The sequence below is a fragment of the Cervus elaphus genome, chromosome X, assembly GCF_910594005.1.
Source record: "Cervus elaphus chromosome X, mCerEla1.1, whole genome shotgun sequence".
Taxonomy (NCBI): domain Eukaryota; kingdom Metazoa; phylum Chordata; class Mammalia; order Artiodactyla; family Cervidae; genus Cervus; species Cervus elaphus.
Window position 1 is genome coordinate 15,058,561 of NC_057848.1, and position 21,459 is coordinate 15,080,019.

Here is a 21,459-nt window from a genome sequence, read left to right on the forward strand (position 1 = left end):
TGATTTGTGGTTCACGGAGCTCTTCCGGGTTGCTATAGTGACCTCAGGATCCCTCTAGCCTTGAAGCAGTGTTCTTGGGGTTTCTCTGGAGTGCCATCAAGGAAATCAAGGCTCCTTTCCTTTGTGATGTGCAACACGGCATAGCTCTGCATGCAGTGCAGGGAAATCGGGCCTCATCTCGCGGCGAGGGGGAAGCCTCATGGTTTTTCTCGAGTTGCGGCGGGAACCTGGGGTATATTCTCGAGTTACGACGGGGATGGCCCTTCCACACACGTGCTTGTTCAGCGACGTCAGGACTCCTGCCTAGTTGCGAGGGACAACTCGGGATTCTCCTCGAGGCTTGGCAGGGCAATTGGGACGCCTCTCCAGCTGAGGCAGGGGACCAAGGGTCCCTTTCCATGTGCCACAGAAATCCTGGGACTCCTATCAAGTTTCACGAGGAGTCAGGCCTCTTCCCTTAGGAGGCACTGATCTGCGCATCCCTCTGGAGTTTTCAAAGGATGTGAGGCCTCCGGTCGCGATGAGGTGGGGAACTAGGTCTTTCTCTGTGGTCTCCACAGGGGATTCAGACATCCTTTCGTCTTGGGAGATGCAAGACGAGCCTGCATTCAAGTCACTGCAGGGATATCCGGCCTTATTTCGAGTCAGGGCATCGCGGTGTCCATTCCACTTGAGGCCGCAAACTCAGGGTCCCTCTCACATACCTAGAGCTGAGAGAAGCCTCCTCTTGAGTTGCTTGTGGTTAGGTGGTATTCCTCTGGAGTCGAAGCCAGGGACTAACCTCTCATCTCGAGTTGATTTTTGGTCCACGGAGCTCTTTCGTGTTGCTACAGTGACCTCAGGATCCCTATAGCCTTGAAGCAGTGTTCTTGGGGTTTCTCTGGAGTGCCATCAAGGAAATCAAGGCTCCTTTCCTGTGTGATGTGCAACACGGCATTGCTCTGCACTCAGTGCAGGGTAATCGCGCCTCATCTCACGGCGAGGGGGAAGCCTCATGGATTTGCTCGAGTTGCGGCTGGAACCTGGGCTATATTCTCCAGTTACGAGGGGGATGGCCCTTCCACACACGTGTTTGTTCAGCGACGTCAGGACTCCTGCCTAATTGCGAGGGACAACTCGGGATTCTTCTCGAGGCTTGACAGGGCAATTGGGACGCATCTCCAGCTGAGGCGGGAGACCAAGGGTCCCTTTCCACGTGCCACAGGAATCCTGGGACTCCTATCAAGTTTCACGAGGAGTCAGGCATCGTCTCCTTTGGAGGCACTGATCTCCGCGTCCCTCTGGAGTTTTCAAAGGATGTGAGGCCTCCGGTCGCGATGAGGTCGGGAAATAGGTCTTTCTCTGTGGTCTCCACAGGGGATTCAGACATCCTTTCGTCTTGGGAGATGCAAGACGAGCCTGCATTCAAGTCACTGCAGGGATATCCGGCCTTATTTCGAGTCAGGGCATCGCGGTGTCCATTCCACTTGAGGCCGCAAACTCAGGGTCCCTCTCACATACCTAGAGCTGAGAGAAGCCTCCTCTTGAGGTGCTTGTGGTAAGGTGGTATTCCTCTGGAGTCGAAGCCAGGGACTAACCTCTCATCTCCAGTTGATTTGTGGTCCACGGAGCTCTTTCGTGTTGCTACAGTGACCTCAGGATCCCTGTAGCCTTGAAGCAGTGTTGTTGGGGTTTCTCTGGAGTGCCATCAAGGAAATCAAGGCTCCTTTCCTGTGTGATGTGCAACACGGCATTGCTCTGCACGCAGTGCAGGGGAATCGGGCCTCATCTCGCGGCGAGGGGGAAGTCTCATGGTTTTTCTCGAGTTGCGGCGGGAACCTGGGCTATATTCTCGAGTTACGACGGGGATGGCCCTTCCACACACGTGTTTGTTCAGCGACGTCAGGACTCCTACTTAGTTGCGAGGGACAACTTGGGATTCTCCTCGAGATTTGGCAGGGCAATTGGGACGCCTCTCCAGCTGAGGCAGGAGACCAAGGGTCCCTTTCCACGTGCCACAGGAATCCTGGGACTCCTATCTAGTTTCACGAGGAGTAAGGCCTCTTCTCCTTTGGAGGCACTGATCTCCGCATCCCTCTGGAATTTTCAAAGGCTGTGAGGCCTCCGGTCGCGATGAGGTGGGGAACTAGGTCTTTCCCTGTGGTCTCCACAGGGGATTCAGACATCCTTTCGTCTTGGGAGATGCAAGACGAGCCTGCAGTCAAGTCACTGCAGGGATATCCGGCCTTATTTCGAGTCAGGGCATCGCGGTGTCCATTCCACTTGAGGCCGCAAACTCAGGGTCCCTCTCACATACCTAGAGCTGAGAGAAGCCTCCTCTTGAGGTGCTTGTGGTAAGGTGGTATTCCTCTGGAGTCGAAGCCAGGGACTAACCTCTCATCTCGAGTTGATTTGTGGTCCACGGAGATCTTTCGTGTTGCTACAGTAACCTCAGGATTCCTCGAGCCTTGAAGCAGTGTTCTTGGGTTTTCTCTGGAGTGCAATCAAGGAAATCAAGGCTCCTTTCCTGTGTGATGTGCAACACGGCATTGCTCTGCATGCAGTTCAGGGGAATCGGGCCTCATCTCTCGGCGAGGGGGAAGCCTCATGGTTTTTCTCGAGTTGCGGCGGGAACCTGGGCTATATTCTCCAGTTACGAGGTGCATGGCCCTTCCACACACGTGCTTGTTCAGCGACGTCAGGACTCCTGCCTAGTTGCGAGGGACAACTCGGGATTCTCCTCGAGGCTTGGCAGGGCAATTGGGACGCCTCTCCAGCTGAGGCAGGAGACCAAGGGTCCCTTTCCACGTGCCACAGGAATCCTGGGACTCCTATCAAGTTTCACGAGGAGTCAGGCCTCTTCCCTTTGGAGGCACTGATCTCCGCATCCCTCTGGAGTTTTCAAAGGATGTGAGGCCTCCGGTCGCGATGAGGTGGGGAACTAGGTCTTTCTCTGTGGTCTCCACAGGGGATTCAGACATCCTTTCGTCTTGGGAGATGCAAGACGAGCCTGCATTCAAGTCACTGCAGGGATATCCGGCCTTATTTCGAGTCAGGGCATCGCGGTGTCCATTCCACTTGAGGCCGCAAACTCAGGGTCCCTCTCACATACCTAGAGCTGAGAGAAGCCTCCTCTTGAGTTGCTTGTGGTTAGGTGGTATTCCTCTGGAGTCGAAGCCAGGGACTAACCTCTCATCTCGAGTTGATTTTTGGTCCACGGAGCTCTTTCGTGTTGCTACAGTGACCTCAGGATCCCTATAGCCTTGAAGCAGTGTTCTTGGGGTTTCTCTGGAGTGCCATCAAGGAAATCAAGGCTCCTTTCCTGTGTGATGTGCAATACGGCATTGCTTTGCACGCAGTGCAGGGGAATCGGGCCTCATCTCGCGGCGAGGGGGAAGCCTCATGCTTTTTCTCGAGTTGCGGCGGGAACCTGGGCTATATTCTCCAGTTACGAGGGGGATGGCCCTTCCACACACGTGTTTGTTCAGCGACGTCAGGACTCCTGCCTAGTTGCGAGGGACAACTCGGGATTCTTCTCGAGGCTTGACAGGGCAATTGGGACGCCTCTCCAGCTGAGGCGGGAGACCAAGGGTCCCTTTCCACGTGCCACAGGAATCCTGGGACTCCTATCAATTTTCAGGAGGAGTCAGGCATCGTCTCCTTTGGAGGCACTGATCTCCGCGTCCCTCTGGAGTCTTCAAAGGATGTGAGGCCTCCGGTCGCGATGAGGTGGGGAACTAGGTCTTTCTCTGTGGTCTCCACAGGGGATTCAGACATCCTTTCGTCTTGGGAGATGCAAGACGAGCCTGCATTCAAGTCACTGCAGGGATATCCGGCCTTATTTCGAGTCAGGGCATCGCGGTGTCCATTCCACTTGAGGCCGCAAACTCAGGGTCCCTCTCACATACCTAGAGCTGAGAGAAGCCTCCTCTTGAGGTGCTTGTGGTAAGGTGGTATTCCTCTGGAGTCGAAGCCAGGGACTAACCTCTCATCTCCAGTTGATTTGTGGTCCACGGAGCTCTTTCGTGTTGCTACAGTGACCTCAGGATCCCTGTAGCCTTGAAGCAGTGTTGTTGGGGTTTCTCTGGAGTGCCATCAAGGAAATCAAGGCTCCTTTCCTGTGTGATGTGCAACACGGCATTGCTCTGCACGCAGTGCAGGGGAATCGGGCCTCATCTCGCGGCGAGGGGGAAGTCTCATGGTTTTTCTCGAGTTGCGGCGGGAACCTGGGCTATATTCTCGAGTTACGACGGGGATGGCCCTTCCACACACGTGTTTGTTCAGCGACGTCAGGACTCCTACTTAGTTGCGAGGGACAACTTGGGATTCTCCTCGAGATTTGGCAGGGCAATTGGGACGCCTCTCCAGCTGAGGCAGGAGACCAAGGGTCCCTTTCCACGTGCCACAGGAATCCTGGGACTCCTATCTAGTTTCACGAGGAGTAAGGCCTCTTCTCCTTTGGAGGCACTGATCTCCGCATCCCTCTGGAATTTTCAAAGGCTGTGAGGCCTCCGGTCGCGATGAGGTGGGGAACTAGGTCTTTCCCTGTGGTCTCCACAGGGAATTCAGACATCCTTTCGTCTTGGGAGATGCAAGACGAGCCTGCAGTCAAGTCACTGCAGGGATATCCGGCCTTATTTCGAGTCAGGGCATCGCGGTGTCCATTCCACTTGAGGCCGCAAACTCAGGGTCCCTCTCACATACCTAGAGCTGAGAGAAGCCTCCTCTTGAGGTGCTTGTGGTAAGGTGGTATTCCTCTGGAGTCGAAGCCAGGGACTAACCTCTCATCTCGAGTTGATTTGTGGTCCACGGAGATCTTTCGTGTTGCTACAGTAACCTCAGGATTCCTCGAGCCTTGAAGCAGTGTTCTTGGGTTTTCTCTGGAGTGCAATCAAGGAAATCAAGGCTCCTTTCCTGTGTGATGTGCAACACGGCATTGCTCTGCATGCAGTTCAGGGGAATCGGGCCTCATCTCTCGGCGAGGGGGAAGCCGCATGGTTTTTCTCGAGTTGCGGCGGGAACCTGGGCTATATTCTCCAGTTACGAGGTGCATGGCCCTTCCACACACGTGCTTGTTCAGCGACGTCAGGACTCCTGCCTAGTTGCGAGGGACAACTCGGGATTCTCCTCGAGGCTTGGCAGGGCAATTGGGACGCCTCTCCAGCTGAGGCAGGAGACCAAGGGTCCCTTTCCACGTGCCACAGGAATCCTGGGACTCCTATCAAGTTTCACGAGGAGTCAGGCCTCTTCCCTTTGGAGGCACTGATCTCCGCATCCCTCTGGAGTTTTCAAAGGATGTGAGGCCTCCGGTCGCGATGAGGTGGGGAACTAGGTCTTTCTCTGTGGTCTCCACAGGGGATTCAGACATCCTTTCGTCTTGGGAGATGCAAGACGAGCCTGCATTCAAGTCACTGCAGGGATATCCGGCCTTATTTCGAGTCAGGGCATCGCGGTGTCCATTCCACTTGAGGCCGCAAACTCAGGGTCCCTCTCACATACCTAGAGCTGAGAGAAGCCTCCTCTTGAGTTGCTTGTGGTTAGGTGGTATTCCTCTGGAGTCGAAGCCAGGGACTAACCTCTCATCTCGAGTTGATTTTTGGTCCACGGAGCTCTTTCGTGTTGCTACAGTGACCTCAGGATCCCTATAGCCTTGAAGCAGTGTTCTTGGGGTTTCTCTGGAGTGCCATCAAGGAAATCAAGGCTCCTTTCCTGTGTGATGTGCAATACGGCATTGCTTTGCACGCAGTGCAGGGGAATCGGGCCTCATCTCGCGGCGAGGGGGAAGCCTCATGCTTTTTCTCGAGTTGCGGCGGGAACCTGGGCTATATTCTCCAGTTACGAGGGGGATGGCCCTTCCACACACGTGTTTGTTCAGCGACGTCAGGACTCCTGCCTAGTTGCGAGGGACAACTCGGGATTCTTCTCGAGGCTTGACAGGGCAATTGGGACGCCTCTCCAGCTGAGGCGGGAGACCAAGGGTCCCTTTCCACGTGCCACAGGAATCCTGGGACTCCTATCAATTTTCAGGAGGAGTCAGGCATCGTCTCCTTTGGAGGCACTGATCTCCGCGTCCCTCTGGAGTCTTCAAAGGATGTGAGGCCTCCGGTCGCGATGAGGTGGGGAACTAGGTCTTTCTCTGTGGTCTCCACAGGGGATTCAGACATCCTTTCGTCTTGGGAGATGCAAGACGAGCCTGCATTCAAGTCACTGCAGGGATATCCGGCCTTATTTCGAGTCAGGGCATCGCGGTGTCCATTCCACTTGAGGCCGCAAACTCAGGGTCCCTCTCACATACCTAGAGCTGAGAGAAGCCTCCTCTTGAGGTGCTTGTGGTAAGGTGGTATTCCTCTGGAGTCGAAGCCAGAGACTAACCTCTCATCTCGAGTTGATTTGTGGTCCACAGAGCTCTTTCGTGTTGCTACAGTGACCTCAGGATCCCTGTAGCCTTGAAGCAGTGTTCTTGGGGTTTCTCTGGAGTTCCATCAAGGAAATCAAGGCTCCTTTCCTGTGTGATGTGCAATACGGCATTGCTCTGCACGCAGTGCAGGGGAATCGGGCCTCATCTCCCGGCGAGGGGGAAGTCTCATGGTTTTTCTCGAGTTGCGGCGGGAACCTGGGGTATATTCTCGAGTTACGACGGGGATGGCCCTTCCACACACGTGTTTGTTCAGCGACGTCAGGACTCCTGCCTAGTTGCGAGGGACAACTCGGGATTCTCCTCGAGATTTGGCAAGGCAATTGGGACACCTCTCCAGCTGAGGCGGGAGACCAAGGGTCCCTTTCCACGTGCCACAGGAATCCTGGGACTCCTATCAAGTTTCACGAGGAGTAAGGTCTCTTCTCCTTTGGAGGCACTGATCTCCGCATCCCTCTGGAGTTTTCAAAGGATGTGAGGCCTCCGGTCGCGATGAGGTGGGGAACTAGGTCTTTCCCTGTGGTATCCCCAGGGGATTCAGACATCCTTTCGTCTTGGGAGATGCAAGAAGAGCCTGCAGTCAAGTCACTGCAGGGATATCCGGCCTTATTTCGAGTCAGGGCATCGCGGTGTCCATTCCACTTGAGGCCGCAAACTCAGGGTCCCTCTCACATACCTAGAGCTGACAGAAGCCTACTCTTGAGGTTATTGTGGTAAGGTGGTATTCCTCTGGAGTCGAAGCCAGGGACTAACATCTCATCTCGAGTTGATTTGTGGTCCACGGAGATCTTTCGTGTTGCTACAGTGACCTCAGGATCCCTCGAGCCTTGAAGCAGTGTTCTTGGGTTTTCTCTGGAGTGCAATCAAGGAAATCAAGGCTCCTTTCCTGTGTGATGTGCAACACGGCATTGCTCTGCATGCAGTGCAGGGGAATCGGGCCTCATCTCTCGGCGAGGGGGAAGCCTCATGGTCTTTCTCGAGTTGCGGCGGGAACCTGGGCTATATTCTCCAGTTACGAGGGGGATGGCCCTTCCACACACGTGCTTGTTCAGCGACGTCAGGACTCCTGCCTAGTTGCGAGGGACAACTCGGGATTCTCCTCGAGGCTTGGCAGGGCAATTGGGACGCCTCTCCAGCTGAGGCAGGAGACCAAGGGTCCCTTTCCACGTGCCACAGGAATCCTGGGACTCCTATCAAGTTTCACGACGAGTCAGGCCTCTTCCCTTTGGAGGCACTGATCTCCGCATCCCTCTGGAGTTTTCAAAGGATGTGAGGCCTCCGGTCGCGATGAGGTGGGGAACTAGGTCTTTCTCTGTGGTCTCCACAGGGGATTCAGACATCCTTTCATCTTGGGAGATGCAAGACGAGCCTGCATTCAAGTCACTGCAGGGATATCCGGCCTTATTTCGAGTCAGGGCATCGCGGTGTCCATTCCACTTGAGGCCGCAAACTCAGGGTCCCTCTCACATACCTAGAGCTGAGAGAAGCCTCCTCTTGAGGTGCTTGTGGAAAGGTGGTATTCCTCTGGAGTCGAAGCCAGGGACTAACCTCTCATCTCGAGTTGATTTGTGGTTCACGGAGCTCTTCCGTGTTGCTATAGTGACCTCAGGATCCCTATAGACTTGAAGCAGTGTTCTTGGGGTTTCTCTGGAGTGCCATCAAGGAAATCAAGGCTCCTTTCCTGTGTGATGTGCAACACGGCATTGCTCTGCACGCAGTGCAGGGGAATCGGGCCTCATCTCGCGGTGAGGGGGAAGCATCATGCTTTTTCTCGAGTTGCGCCGGGAACCTGGGGTATATTCTCGAGTTACGACGGGGATGGCCCTTCCACACACGTGTTTGTTCAGCGACGTCAGGACTCCTGCCTAGTTGCGAGGGACAACTCGGGATTCTTCTCGAGGCTTGACAGGGCAATTGGGACGCCTCTCCAGCTGAGACGGGAGACCAAGGGTCCCTTTGCACGTTCCACAGGAATCCTGGGACTCCTATCAAGTTTCACGACGAGTCAGGCATCGTCTCCTTTGGAGGCACTGATCTCCGCTTTCCTCTGGAGTTTTCAAAGGATGTGAGGCCTCCGCTCGCGATGAGGTGGGGAACTAGGTCTTTCTCTGTGGTCTCCACAGGGGATTCAGACATCCTTTCGTCTTGGGAGATGCAAGACGAGCCTGCATTCAAGTCACTGCAGGGGTATCCGGCCTTATTTCGAGTCAGGGCATCGCGGTGTCCATTCCACTTGAGGCCGCAAACTCAGGGTCCCTCTCACATACCTAGAGCTGACAGAAGGTTCCTCTTGAGGTGCTTGTGGTAAGGTGGTATTCCTCTGAAGTCGAAGCCAGGGACTAACCTCTCATCTCGAGTTGATTTGTGGTCCACGGAGCTCTTTCGTGTTGCTACAGTAACCTCAGGATCCCGGTAGCCTTGAAGCAGTGTTCTTGGGGTTTCTCTGGAGTGCCATCAAGGAAATCAAGGCTCCTTTCCTGTGTGATGTGCAACACGGCATTACTCTGCACGCAGTGCAGGGGAATCGAGCGTCAACTTGCGGCGAGGGGGAAGTCTCATGGTTTTTCTCGAGTTGCGGCGGGAACCTGGGGTATATTCTCGAGTTACGACGGGGATGGCCCTTCCACACACGTGTTTGTTCAGCGACGTCAGGACTCCTGCCTAGTTGCGAGGGACAACTCGGGATTCTCCCCGAGGCTTGGCAGGGCAATTGGGACGCCTCTCCAGCTGAGGCGGGAGACCAAGGGTCCCTTTCCACGTGCCACAGGAATCCTGGGACTCCTATCAAGTTTCACGAGGAGTCAGGCATCGTCTCCTTTGGAGGCACTGATCTCCGCATCCCTCTGGAGTTTTCAAAGGATGTGAGGCCTCCGGTCGCGATGAGGTGGGGAACTAGGTCTTTCTCTGTGGTCTCCACAGGGGATTCAGACATCCTTTCGTCTTGGGAGATGCAAGACGAGCCTGCATTCAAGTCACTGCAGGGATATCCGGCCTTATTTCGAGTCAGGGCATCGCGGTGTCCATTCCACTTGAGGCCGCAAACTCAGGGTCCCTCTCACATACCTAGAGCTGAGAGAAGGTTCCTCTTGAGGTGCTTGTGGTAAGGTGGTATTCCTCTGGAGTCGAAGCCAGGGACTAACCTCTCATCTCGAGTTGATTTGTGGTCCACGGAGCTCTTTCGTGTTGCTACAGTGACCTCAGGATCCCTGTAGCCTTGAAGCAGTGTTCTTGGGGTTTCTCTGGAGTTCCATCAAGGAAATCAAGGCTCCTTTCCTGTGTGATGTGCAATACGGCATTGCTCTGCACGCAGTGCAGGGGAATCGGGCCTCATCTCCCGGCGAGGGGGAAGTCTCATGGTTTTTCTCGAGTTGCGGCGGGAACCTGGGGTATATTCTCGAGTTACGACGGGGATGGCCCTTCCACACACGTGTTTGTTCAGCGACGTCAGGACTCCTGCCTAGTTGCGAGGGACAACTCGGGATTCTCCTCGAGATTTGGCAAGGCAATTGGGACACCTCTCCAGCTGAGGCGGGAGACCAAGGGTCCCTTTCCACGTGCCACAGGAATCCTGGGACTCCTATCAAGTTTCACGAGGAGTAAGGGCTCTTCTCCTTTGGAGGCACTGATCTCCGCATCCCTCTGGAGTTTTCAAAGGATGTGAGGCCTCCGGTCGCGATGAGGTGGGGAACTAGGTCTTTCCCTGTGGTATCCCCAGGGGATTCAGACATCCTTTCGTCTTGGGAGATGCAAGAAGAGCCTGCAGTCAAGTCACTGCAGGGATATCCGGCCTTATTTCGAGTCAGGGCATCGCGGTGTCCATTCCACTTGAGGCCGCAAACTCAGGGTCCCTCTCACATACCTAGAGCTGACAGAAGCCTACTCTTGAGGTTATTGTGGTAAGGTGGTATTCCTCTGGAGTCGAAGCCAGGGACTAACATCTCATCTCGAGTTGATTTGTGGTCCACGGAGATCTTTCGTGTTGCTACAGTGACCTCAGGATCCCTCGAGCCTTGAAGCAGTGTTCTTGGGTTTTCTCTGGAGTGCAATCAAGGAAATCAAGGCTCCTTTCCTGTGTGATGTGCAACACGGCATTGCTCTGCATGCAGTGCAGGGGAATCGGGCCTCATCTCTCGGCGAGGGGGAAGCCTCATGGTTTTTCTCGAGTTGCGGCGGGAACCTGGGCTATATTCTCCAGTTACGAGGGGGATGGCCCTTCCACACACGTGCTTGTTCAGCGACGTCAGGACTCCTGCCTAGTTGCGAGGGACAACTCGGGATTCTCCTCGAGGCTTGGCAGGGCAATTGGGACGCCTCTCCAGCTGAGGCAGGAGACCAAGGGTCCCTTTCCACGTGCCACAGGAATCCTGGGACTCCTATCAAGTTTCACGACGAGTCAGGCCTCTTCCCTTTGGAGGCACTGATCTCCGCATCCCTCTGGAGTTTTCAAAGGATGTGAGGCCTCCGGTCGCGATGAGGTGGGGAACTAGGTCTTTCTCTGTGGTCTCCACAGGGGATTCAGACATCCTTTCATCTTGGGAGATGCAAGACGAGCCTGCATTCAAGTCACTGCAGGGATATCCGGCCTTATTTCGAGTCAGGGCATCGCGGTGTCCATTCCACTTGAGGCCGCAAACTCAGGGTCCCTCTCACATACCTAGAGCTGAGAGAAGCCTCCTCTTGAGGTGCTTGTGGAAAGGTGGTATTCCTCTGGAGTCGAAGCCAGGGACTAACCTCTCATCTCGAGTTGATTTGTGGTTCACGGAGCTCTTCCGTGTTGCTATAGTGACCTCAGGATCCCTATAGACTTGAAGCAGTGTTCTTGGGGTTTCTCTGGAGTGCCATCAAGGAAATCAAGGCTCCTTTCCTGTGTGATGTGCAACACGGCATTGCTCTGCACGCAGTGCAGGGGAATCGGGCCTCATCTCGCGGCGAGGGGGAAGCATCATGCTTTTTCTCGAGTTGCGCCGGGAACCTGGGGTATATTCTCGAGTTACGACGGGGATGGCCCTTCCACACACGTGTTTGTTCAGCGACGTCAGGACTCCTGCCTAGTTGCGAGGGACAACTCGGGATTCTTCTCGAGGCTTGACAGGGCAATTGGGACGCCTCTCCAGCTGAGACGGGAGACCAAGGGTCCCTTTGCACGTTCCACAGGAATCCTGGGACTCCTATCAAGTTTCACGACGAGTCAGGCATCGTCTCCTTTGGAGGCACTGATCTCCGCTTTCCTCTGGAGTTTTCAAAGGATGTGAGGCCTCCGCTCGCGATGAGGTGGGGAACTAGGTCTTTCTCTGTGGTCTCCACAGGGGATTCAGACATCCTTTCGTCTTGGGAGATGCAAGACGAGCCTGCATTCAAGTCACTGCAGGGGTATCCGGCCTTATTTCGAGTCAGGGCATCGCGGTGTCCATTCCACTTGAGGCCGCAAACTCAGGGTCCCTCTCACATACCTAGAGCTGACAGAAGGTTCCTCTTGAGGTGCTTGTGGTAAGGTGGTATTCCTCTGAAGTCGAAGCCAGGGACTAACCTCTCATCTCGAGTTGATTTGTGGTCCACGGAGCTCTTTCGTGTTGCTACAGTAACCTCAGGATCCCGGTAGCCTTGAAGCAGTGTTCTTGGGGTTTCTCTGGAGTGCCATCAAGGAAATCAAGGCTCCTTTCCTGTGTGATGTGCAACACGGCATTACTCTGCACGCAGTGCAGGGGAATCGAGCGTCAACTTGCGGCGAGGGGGAAGTCTCATGGTTTTTCTCAAGTTGCGGCGGGAACCTGGGGTATATTCTCGAGTTACGACGGGGATGGCCCTTCCACACACGTGTTTGTTCAGCGACGTCAGGACTCCTGCCTAGTTGCGAGGGACAACTCGGGATTCTCCCCGAGGCTTGGCAGGGCAATTGGGACGCCTCTCCAGCTGAGGCGGGAGACCAAGGGTCCCTTTCCACGTGCCACAGGAATCCTGGGACTCCTATCAAGTTTCACGAGGAGTCAGGCATCGTCTCCTTTGGAGGCACTGATCTCCGCATCCCTCTGGAGTTTTCAAAGGATGTGAGGCCTCCGGTCGCGATGAGGTGGGGAACTAGGTCTTTCTCTGTGGTCTCCACAGGGGATTCAGACATCCTTTCGTCTTGGGAGATGCAAGACGAGCCTGCATTCAAGTCACTGCAGGGATATCCGGCCTTATTTCGAGTCAGGGCATCGCGGTGTCCATTCCACTTGAGGCCGCAAACTCAGGGTCCCTCTCACATACCTAGAGCTGAGAGAAGGTTCCTCTTGAGGTGCTTGTGGTAAGGTGGTATTCCTCTGGAGTCGAAGCCAGGGACTAACCTCTCATCTCGAGTTGATTTGTGGTCCACGGAGCTCTTTCGTGTTGCTACAGTGACCTCAGGATCCCTGTAGCCTTGAAGCAGTGTTCTTGGGGTTTCTCTGGAGTGCCATCAAGTTAATCAAGGCTCCTTTCCTGTGTGATGTGCAACACGGCATTGCTCTGCACGCAGTGCAGGGGAATCGGGCCTCATCTCGCGGTGAGGGGGAAGCCTCATGGTTTTTCTCGAGTTGCGGCGGGAACCTGGGGTATATTCTCGAGTTACAACGGGGATGGCCCTTCCACACACGTGTTTGTTCAGCGACGTCAGGACTCCTGTCTAGTTGCGAGGGACAATTCGGGTTTCTCCTCGAGGCTTGGCAGGGCAATTGGGACGCCTCTCCAGCTGAGGCGGGAGACCAAGGGTCCCTTTCCACGTGCCACAGGAATTCTGGAACTCCTATCAAGTTTCACGAGGAGTCAGGCATCGTCTCCTTTGGAGGCACTGATCTCCGCGTCCCTCTGGAGTTTTCAAAGGATGTGAGGCCTCCGGTCGCGATGAGGTGGGAAACTAGGTCTTTCTCTGTGGTCTCCACAGGGGATTCAGACATCCTTTCGTCTTGGGAGATGCAAGACGAGCCTGCATTCAAGTCACTGCAGGGATATCCGGCCATATTTCGAGTCAGGGCATCGCGGTGTCCTTTCCACTTGAGGCCGCAAACTCAGGGTCCCTCTCACATACCTAGAGCTTAGAGAAGCCTCCTCTTGAGGTGCTTGTGGTAAGGTGGTATTCCTCTGGAGTCGAAGCCAGGGACTAACTTCTCATCTCGAGTTGATTTGTGGTCCACGGAGCTCTTTCGTGTTGCTACAGTGACCTCAGGATCCCTGTAGCCTTGAAGCAGTGTTCTTGGGGTTTCTCTGGAGTGCCATCAAGGAAATCAAGGCTCCTTTCCTGTGTGATGTGCAACACGGCATTGCTCTACACGCAGTGCAGGGGAATCGCGCCTCATCTCTCGGCGAGGGGGAAGCCTCATGGTTTTTCTCGAGTTGCGGCGGGAACCTGGGCTATATTCTCCAGTTACGAGTGGGATGCCCCTTCCACACACGAGTTTGTTCAGCGACGTCAGGACTCCTGCCTAGTTGCGAGGGACAACTCGGGATTCTCCTCGAGGCTTGGCAGGGCAATTGGGACGCCTCTCCAGCTGAGGCGGGAGACCAAGGGTCCCTTTCCATGTGCCATAGGAATCCTGGGACTCCTATCAAGTTTCACGAGGAGTCAGGCATCGTCTCCTTTGGAGGCACTGATCTCCGCGTCCCTCTGGAATTTTCAAAGCATCTGAGGCCTCCGGTCGCGATGAGGTGGGGAACTAGGTCTTTCTCTGTGGTCTCCACAGGGGATTCAGACATCCTTTCGTCTTGGGAGATGCAAGACGAGCCTGCATTCAAGTCACTGCAGGGATATCCGGCCTTATTTCGAGTCAGGGCATCGCGGTGTCCATTTCACTTGAGGCCGCAAACTCAGGGTCCCTCTCACATACCTAGAGCTGAGAGAAGCCTCCTCTTGAGGTGCTTGTGGTAAGGTGGTATTCCTCTGGAGTCGAAGCCAGGGACTAACCTCTCATCTCGAGTTGATTTGTGGTCCACGGAGCTCTTTCGTGTTGCTACAGTAACCTCAGGATCCCTGTAGCCTTGAAGCAGTGTTCTTGGGGTTTCTCTGGAGTGTCATCAAGGAAATCAAGGCTCCTTTCCTGTGTGATGTGCAACACGGCATTTCTCTGCACGCAGTGCAGGGGAATCGAGCGTCAACTTGCGGCGAGGGGGAAGTCTCATGGTTTTTCTCAAGTTGCGGCGGGAACCTGGGGTATATTCTCGAGTTACGAGGGGGATGGCCCTTCCACACACGTGTTTGTTCAGCGACGTCAGGACTCCTGCCTAGTTGCGAGGGACAACTCGGGATTCTCCCCGAGGCTTGGCAGGGCAATTGGGACGCCTCTCCAGCTGAGGCGGGAGACCAAGGGTCCCTTTCCACGTGCCACAGGAATCCTGGGACTCCTATCAAGTTTCACGAGGAGTCAGGCATCGTCTCCTTTGGAGGCACTGATCTCCGCGTTCCTCTGGAGTTTTCAAAGGATGTGAGGCCTCCGGTCGCGATGAGGTGGGGAACTAGGTCTTTCTCTGTGGTCTCCACAGGGGATTCAGACATCCTTTCGTCTTGGGAGATGCAAGACGAGCCTGCATTCAAGTCACTGCAGGGATATCCGGCCTTATTTCGAGTCAGGGCATCGCGGTGTCCATTCCACTTGAGGCCGCAAACTCAGGGTCCCTCTCACATACCTAGAGATGAGAGAAGCCTCCTCTTGAGGTGCTTGTGGTAAGGTGGTATTCCTCTGGAGTCGAAGCCAGGGACTAACCTCTCATCTCCAGTTGATTTGTGGTCCACGGAGCTCTTTCGTGTTGCTACAGTGACCTCAGGATCCCTGTAGCCTTGAAGCAGTGTTGTTGGGGTTTCTCTGGAGTGCCATCAAGGAAATCAAGGCTCCTTTCCTGTGTGATGTGCAACACGGCATTGCTCTGCACGCAGTGCAGGGAAATCGGGCCTCATCTCGCGGTGAGGGGGAAGCCTCATGGTTTTTCTCGAGTTGCGGCGGGAACCTGGGGTATATTCTCGAGTTACGACGGGGATGGCCCTTCCACACACGTGTTTGTTCAGCGACGTCAGGACTCCTGTCTAGTTGCGAGGGACAATTCGGGTTTCTCCTCGAGGCTTGGCAGGGCAATTGGGACGCCTCTCCAGCTGAGGCGGGAGACCAAGCGTCCCTTTCCACGTGCCACAGGAATCCTGGAACTCCTATCAAGTTTCACGAGGAGTCAGGCATCGTCTCCTTTGGAGGCACTGATATCCGCGTCCCTCTGGAGTTTTCAAAGGATGTGAGGCCTCCGGTCGCGATGAGGTGGGAAACTAGGTCTTTCTCTGTGGTCTCCACAGTTGATTCAGACATCCTTTCGTCTTGGGAGATGCAAGACGAGCCTGCATTCAAGTCACTGCAGGGATATCCGGCCTTATTTCGAGTCAGGGCATCGCGGTGTCCATTCCACTTGAGGCCGCAAACTCAGGGTCCCTCTCACATACCTAGAGCTGAGAGAAGCCTCCTCTTGAGTTGCTTGTGGTTAGGTGGTATTCCTCTGGAGTCGAAGCCAGGGACTAACCTCTCATCTCGAGTTGATTTGTGGTCCACGGAGCTCTTTCGTGTTGCTACAGTGACCTCAGGATCCCTCTAGCCTTGAAACAGTGTTCTTGGGGTTTCTCTGGAGTGCCATCAAGGAAATTAAGGCTCCTTTCCTGTGTGATGTGCAACACGGCATTGCTCTGCACGCAGTGCAAGGGAATCGGGCCTCATCTCGCGGCGAGGGGGAAGTCTCATGGTTTTTCTCGAGTTGCGGCGGGAACCTGGGGTATATTCTCGAGTTACGACGGGGATGGCCCTTCCACACACGTGTTTGTTCAGCGACGTCAGGACTCCTGCCTAGTTGCGAGGGACAACTCGGGATTCTCCTCGAGGCTTGGCAGGGCAATTGGGACGCCTCTCCAGCTGAGGCGGGAGACCAAGGGTCCCTTTCCACGTGCCACAGGAATCCTGGGACTCCTATCAAATTTCACGAGGAGTCATGCATCGTCTCCTTTGGAGGCACTGATCTCCGCGTCCCTCTGGAGTTTTTAAAGGATGTGAGGCCTCCGGTCGCGATGAGGTGGGGAACTAGGTCTTTCTCTGTGGTCTCCACAGGGGATTCAGACATCCTTTCGTCTTGGGAGATGCAAGACGAGCCTGCATTCAAGTCACTGCATGCATATCCGGCCTTATTTCGAGTCAGGGCTTCGCGGTGTCCATTCCACTTGAGGCCGCAAACTCAGGGTCCCTCTCACATACCTAGAGCTGAGAGAAGCCTCCTCTTGAGGTGCTTGTGGTAAGGTGGTATACCTCTGAAGTCGAAGCCAGGGACTAACCTCTCATCTCGAGTTGATTTTTGGTCCACGGAGCTCTTTCGTGTTGCTACAGTGACCTCAGGATCCCTGTAGCCTTGAAGCAGTGTTCTTGGGGTTTCTCTGGAGTGCCATCAAGGAAATCAAGGCTCCTTTCCTGCGTGATGTGCAACACGGCATTGCTCTGCACGCAGTGCAGGGGAATCGGGCCTCATCTCGCGGTGAGGGGGAAGCCTCATGGTTTTTCTCGAGTTGCGGCAGGAACCTGGGGTATATTCTCGAGTTACGACGGAGATGGCCCTTCCACACACGTGTTTGTTCAGCGACGTCAGGACTCCTGCCTAGTTGCGAGGGACAACTCGGGATTCTCCTCGAGGCTTGGCAGGGCAATTGGGACGCCTCTCCAGCTGAGGCGGGAGACCAAGGGTCCCTTTCCACGTGCCACAGGAATCCTGGGACTCCTATCAAGTTTCACGAGGAGTCAGGCCTCCTCCCTTTGGAGGCACTGATCTCCGCATCCCTCTGGAGTTTTCAAAGGATGTGAGGCCTCCGGTCGCGATGAGGTGGGGAACTAGTTCTTTCTCTGTGGTCTCCACAGGGGATTCAGACATCCTTTCGTCTTGGGAGATGCAAGACGAGCCTGCATTCAAGTCACTGCAGGGATATCCGGCCTTATTTCGAGTCAGGGCATCGCGGTGTCCATTCCACTTGAGGCCGCAAACTCAGGGTCCCTCTCACATACCTAGAGCTGAAAGAAACCTCCTCTTGAGGTGCTTGTGGTAAGGTGGTATTCCTCTGGAGTCGAAGCCAGGGACTAACCTCTCATCTCGAGTTGATTTTTGGACCACGGAGCTCTTTCGTGTTGCTACAGTGACCTCAGGATCCCTCTAGCCTTGATACAGTGTTCTTGGGGTTTCTCTGGAGTGCCATCAAGGAAATCAAGGCTCCTTTCCTGTGTGATGTGCAACACGGCATTGCTCTGCACGCAGTGCAGGGGAATCGGGCCTCATCTCGCGGCGAGGGGGAAGCCTCATGGTTTTTCTCGAGTTGCGGCGGGAACCTGGGCTATATTCTCGAGTTACGAGGGGGATGGCCCTTCCACACACGTGTTTGTTCAGCGACGTCAGGACTCCTGCCTAGTTGCGAGGGACAACTCGGGATTCTTTTCGAGGCTTGACAGGGCAATTGGGACGCCTCTCCAGCTGAGACGGGAGACCAAGGGTCCCTTTGCACGTTCCACAGGAATCCTGGGACTCCTATCAAGTTTCACGAGGAGTCAGGCATCGTCTCCTTTGGAGACACTGATCTCCGCTTTCCTCTGGAGTTTTCAAAGGATGTGAGGCCTCCGCTCGCGATGAGGTGGGGAACTAGGTCTTTCTCTGTGGTCTCCACAGGGGATTCAGACATCCTTTCGTCTTGGGAGATGCAAGACGAGCCTGCATTCAAGTCACTGCAGGGATATCCGGCCTTATTTCGAGTCAGGGCATCGCGGTGTCCATTCCAATTGAGGCCGCAAACTCAGGGTCCCTCTCACATACCTAGAGCTGACAGAAGGTTCCTCTTGAGGTGCTTGTGGTAAGGTGGTATTCCTCTGGAGTCGAAGCCAGGGACTAACCTCTCATCTCGAGTTGATTTGTGGTCCACGGAGCTCTTTCGTGTTGCTACAGTAACCTCAGGATCCCTGTAGCCTTGAAGCAGTGTTCTTGGGGTTTCTCTGGAGTGCCATCAAGGAAATCAAGGCTCCTTTCCTGTGTGATGTGCAACACGGCATTACTCTGCACGCAGTGCAGGGGAATCGAGCGTCAACTTGCGGCGAGGGAGAAGTCTCATGGTTTTTCTCAAGTTGCGGCGGGAACCTGGGGTATATTCTCGAGTTACGACGGGGATGGCCCTTCCACACACGTGTTTGTTCAGCGACGTCAGGACTCCCGCCTAGTTGCGAGGGACAACTCGGGATTCTCCCCGAGGCTTGGCAGGGCAATTGGGACGCCTCTCCAGCTGAGGCGGGAGACCAAGGGTCCCTTTCCACGTGCCACAGGAATCCTGGGACTCCTATCTAGTTTCACGAGGAGTAAGGCCTCTTCTCCTTTGGAGGCACTGATCTCCGCATCCCTATGGAATTTTCAAAGGCTGTGAGGCCTCCGGTCGCGATGAGGTGGGGAACTAGGTCTTTCCCTGTGGTCTCCACAGGGGATTCAGACATCCTTTCGTCTTGGGAGATGCAAGACGAGCCTGCAGTCAAGTCACTGCAGGGATATCCGGCCTTATTTCGAGTCAGGGCATCGCGGTGTCCATTCCACTTGAGGCCGCAAACTCAGGGTCCCTCTCACATACCTAGAGCTGAGAGAAGCCTCCTCTTGAGGTGCTTGTGGTAAGGTGGTATTCCTCTGGAGTCGAAGCCAGGGACTAACCTCTCATCTCGAGTTGATTTGTGGTCCACGGAGATCTTTCGTGTTGCTACAGTAACCTCAGGATTCCTCGAGCCTTGAAGCAGTGTTCTTGGGTTTTCTCTGGAGTGCAATCAAGGAAATCAAGGCTCCTTTCCTGTGTGATGTGCAACACGGCATTGCTCTGCATGCAGTTCAGGGGAATCGGGCCTCATCTCTCGGCGAGGGGGAAGCCTCATGGTTTTTCTCGAGTTGCGGCGGGAACCTGGGCTATATTCTCCAGTTACGAGGTGCATGGCCCTTCCACACACGTGCTTGTTCAGCGATGTCAGGACTCCTGCCTAGTTGCGAGGGACAACTCGGGATTCTCCTCGAGGCTTGGCAGGGCAATTGGGACGCCTCTCCAGCTGAGGCAGGAGACCAAGGGTCCCTTTCCACGTGCCACAGGAATCCTGGGACTCCTATCAAGTTTCACGAGGAGTCAGGCCTCTTCCCTTTGGAGGCACTGATCTCCGCATCCCTCTGGAGTTTTCAAAGGATGTGAGGCCTCCGGTCGCGATGAGGTGGGGAACTAGGTCTTTCTCTGTGGTCTCCACAGGGGATTCAGACATCGTTTCGTCTTGGGAGATGCAAGACGAGCCTGCATTCAAGTCACTGCAGGGATATCCGGCCTTATTTCGAGTCAGGGCATCGCGGTGTCCATTCCACTTGAGGCCGCAAACTCAGGGTCCCTCTCACATACCTAGAGCTGAGAGAAGCCTCCTCTTGAGTTGCTTGTGGTTAGGTGGTATTCCTCTGGAGTCGAAGCCAGGGACTAACCTCTCATCTCGAGTTGATTTTTGGTCCACGGAGCTCTTTCGTGTTGCTACAGTGACCTCAGGATCCCTATAGCCTTGAAGCAGTGTTCTTGGGGTTTCTCTGGAGTGCCATCAAGGAAATCAAGGCTCCTTTCCTGTGTGATGTGCAATACGGCATTGCTTTGCACGCAGTGCAGGGGAATCGGGCCTCATCTCGCGGCGAGGGGGAAGCCTCATGCTTTTTCTCGAGTTGCGGCGGGAACCTGGGCTATATTCTCCAGTTACGAGGGGGATGGCCCTTCCACACACGTGTTTGTTCAGCGACGTCAGGACTCCTGCCTAGTTGCGAGGGACAACTCGGGATTCTTCTCGAGGCTTGACAGGGCAATTGGGACGCCTCTCCAGCTGAGGCGGGAGACCAAGTGTCCCTTTCCACGTGCCACAGGAATCCTGGGACTCCTATCAATTTTCAGGAGGAGTCAGGCATCGTCTCCTTTGGAGGCACTGATCTCCGCGTCCCTCTGGAGTCTTCAAAGGATGTGAGGCCTCCGGTCGCGATGAGGTGGGGAACTAGGTCTTTCTCTGTGGTCTCCACAGGGGATTCAGACATCCTTTCGTCTTGGGAGATGCAAGACGAGCCTGCATTCAAGTCACTGCAGGGATATCCGGCCTTATTTCGAGTCAGGGCATCGTGGTGTCCATTCCACTTGAGGCCGCAAACTCAGGGTCCCTCTCACATACCTAGAGCTGAGAGAAGCCTCCTCTTGAGGTGCTTGTGGTAAGGTGGTATTCCTCTGGAGTCGAAGCCAGAGACTAACCTCTCATCTCGAGTTGATTTGTGGTCCACAGAGCTCTTTCGTGTTGCTACAGTGACCTCAGGATCCCTGTAGCCTTGAAGCAGTGTTCTTGGGGTTTCTCTGGAGTTCCATCAAGGAAATCAAGGCTCCTTTCCTGTGTGATGTGCAATACGGCATTGCTCTGCACGCAGTGCAGGGGAATCGGGCCTCATCTCCCGGCGAGGGGGAAGTCTCATGGTTTTTCTCGAGTTGCGGCGGGAACCTGGGGTATATTCTCGAGTTACGACGGGGATGGCCCTTCCACACACGTGTTTGTTCAGCGACGTCAGGACTCCTGCCTAGTTGCGAGGGACAACTCGGGATTCTCCTCGAGATTTGGCAAGGCAATTGGGACACCTCTCCAGCTGAGGCGGGAGACCAAGGGTCCCTTTCCACGTGCCACAGGAATCCTGGGACTCCTATCAAGTTTCACGAGGAGTAAGGGCTCTTCTCCTTTGGAGGCACTGATCTCCGCATCCCTCTGGAGTTTTCAAAGGATGTGAGGCCTCCGGTCGCGATGAGGTGGGGAACTAGGTCTTTCTCTGTGGTCTCCACAGGGGATTCAGACATCCTTTCGTCTTGGGAGATGCAAGAAGAGCCTGCAGTCAAGTCACTGCAGGGATATCCGGCCTTATTTCGAGTCAGGGCATCGCGGTGTCCATTCCACTTGAGGCCGCAAACTCAGGGTCCCTCTCACATACCTAGAGCTGACAGAAGCCTACTCTTGAGGTTATTGTGGTAAGGTGGTATTCCTCTGGAGTCGAAG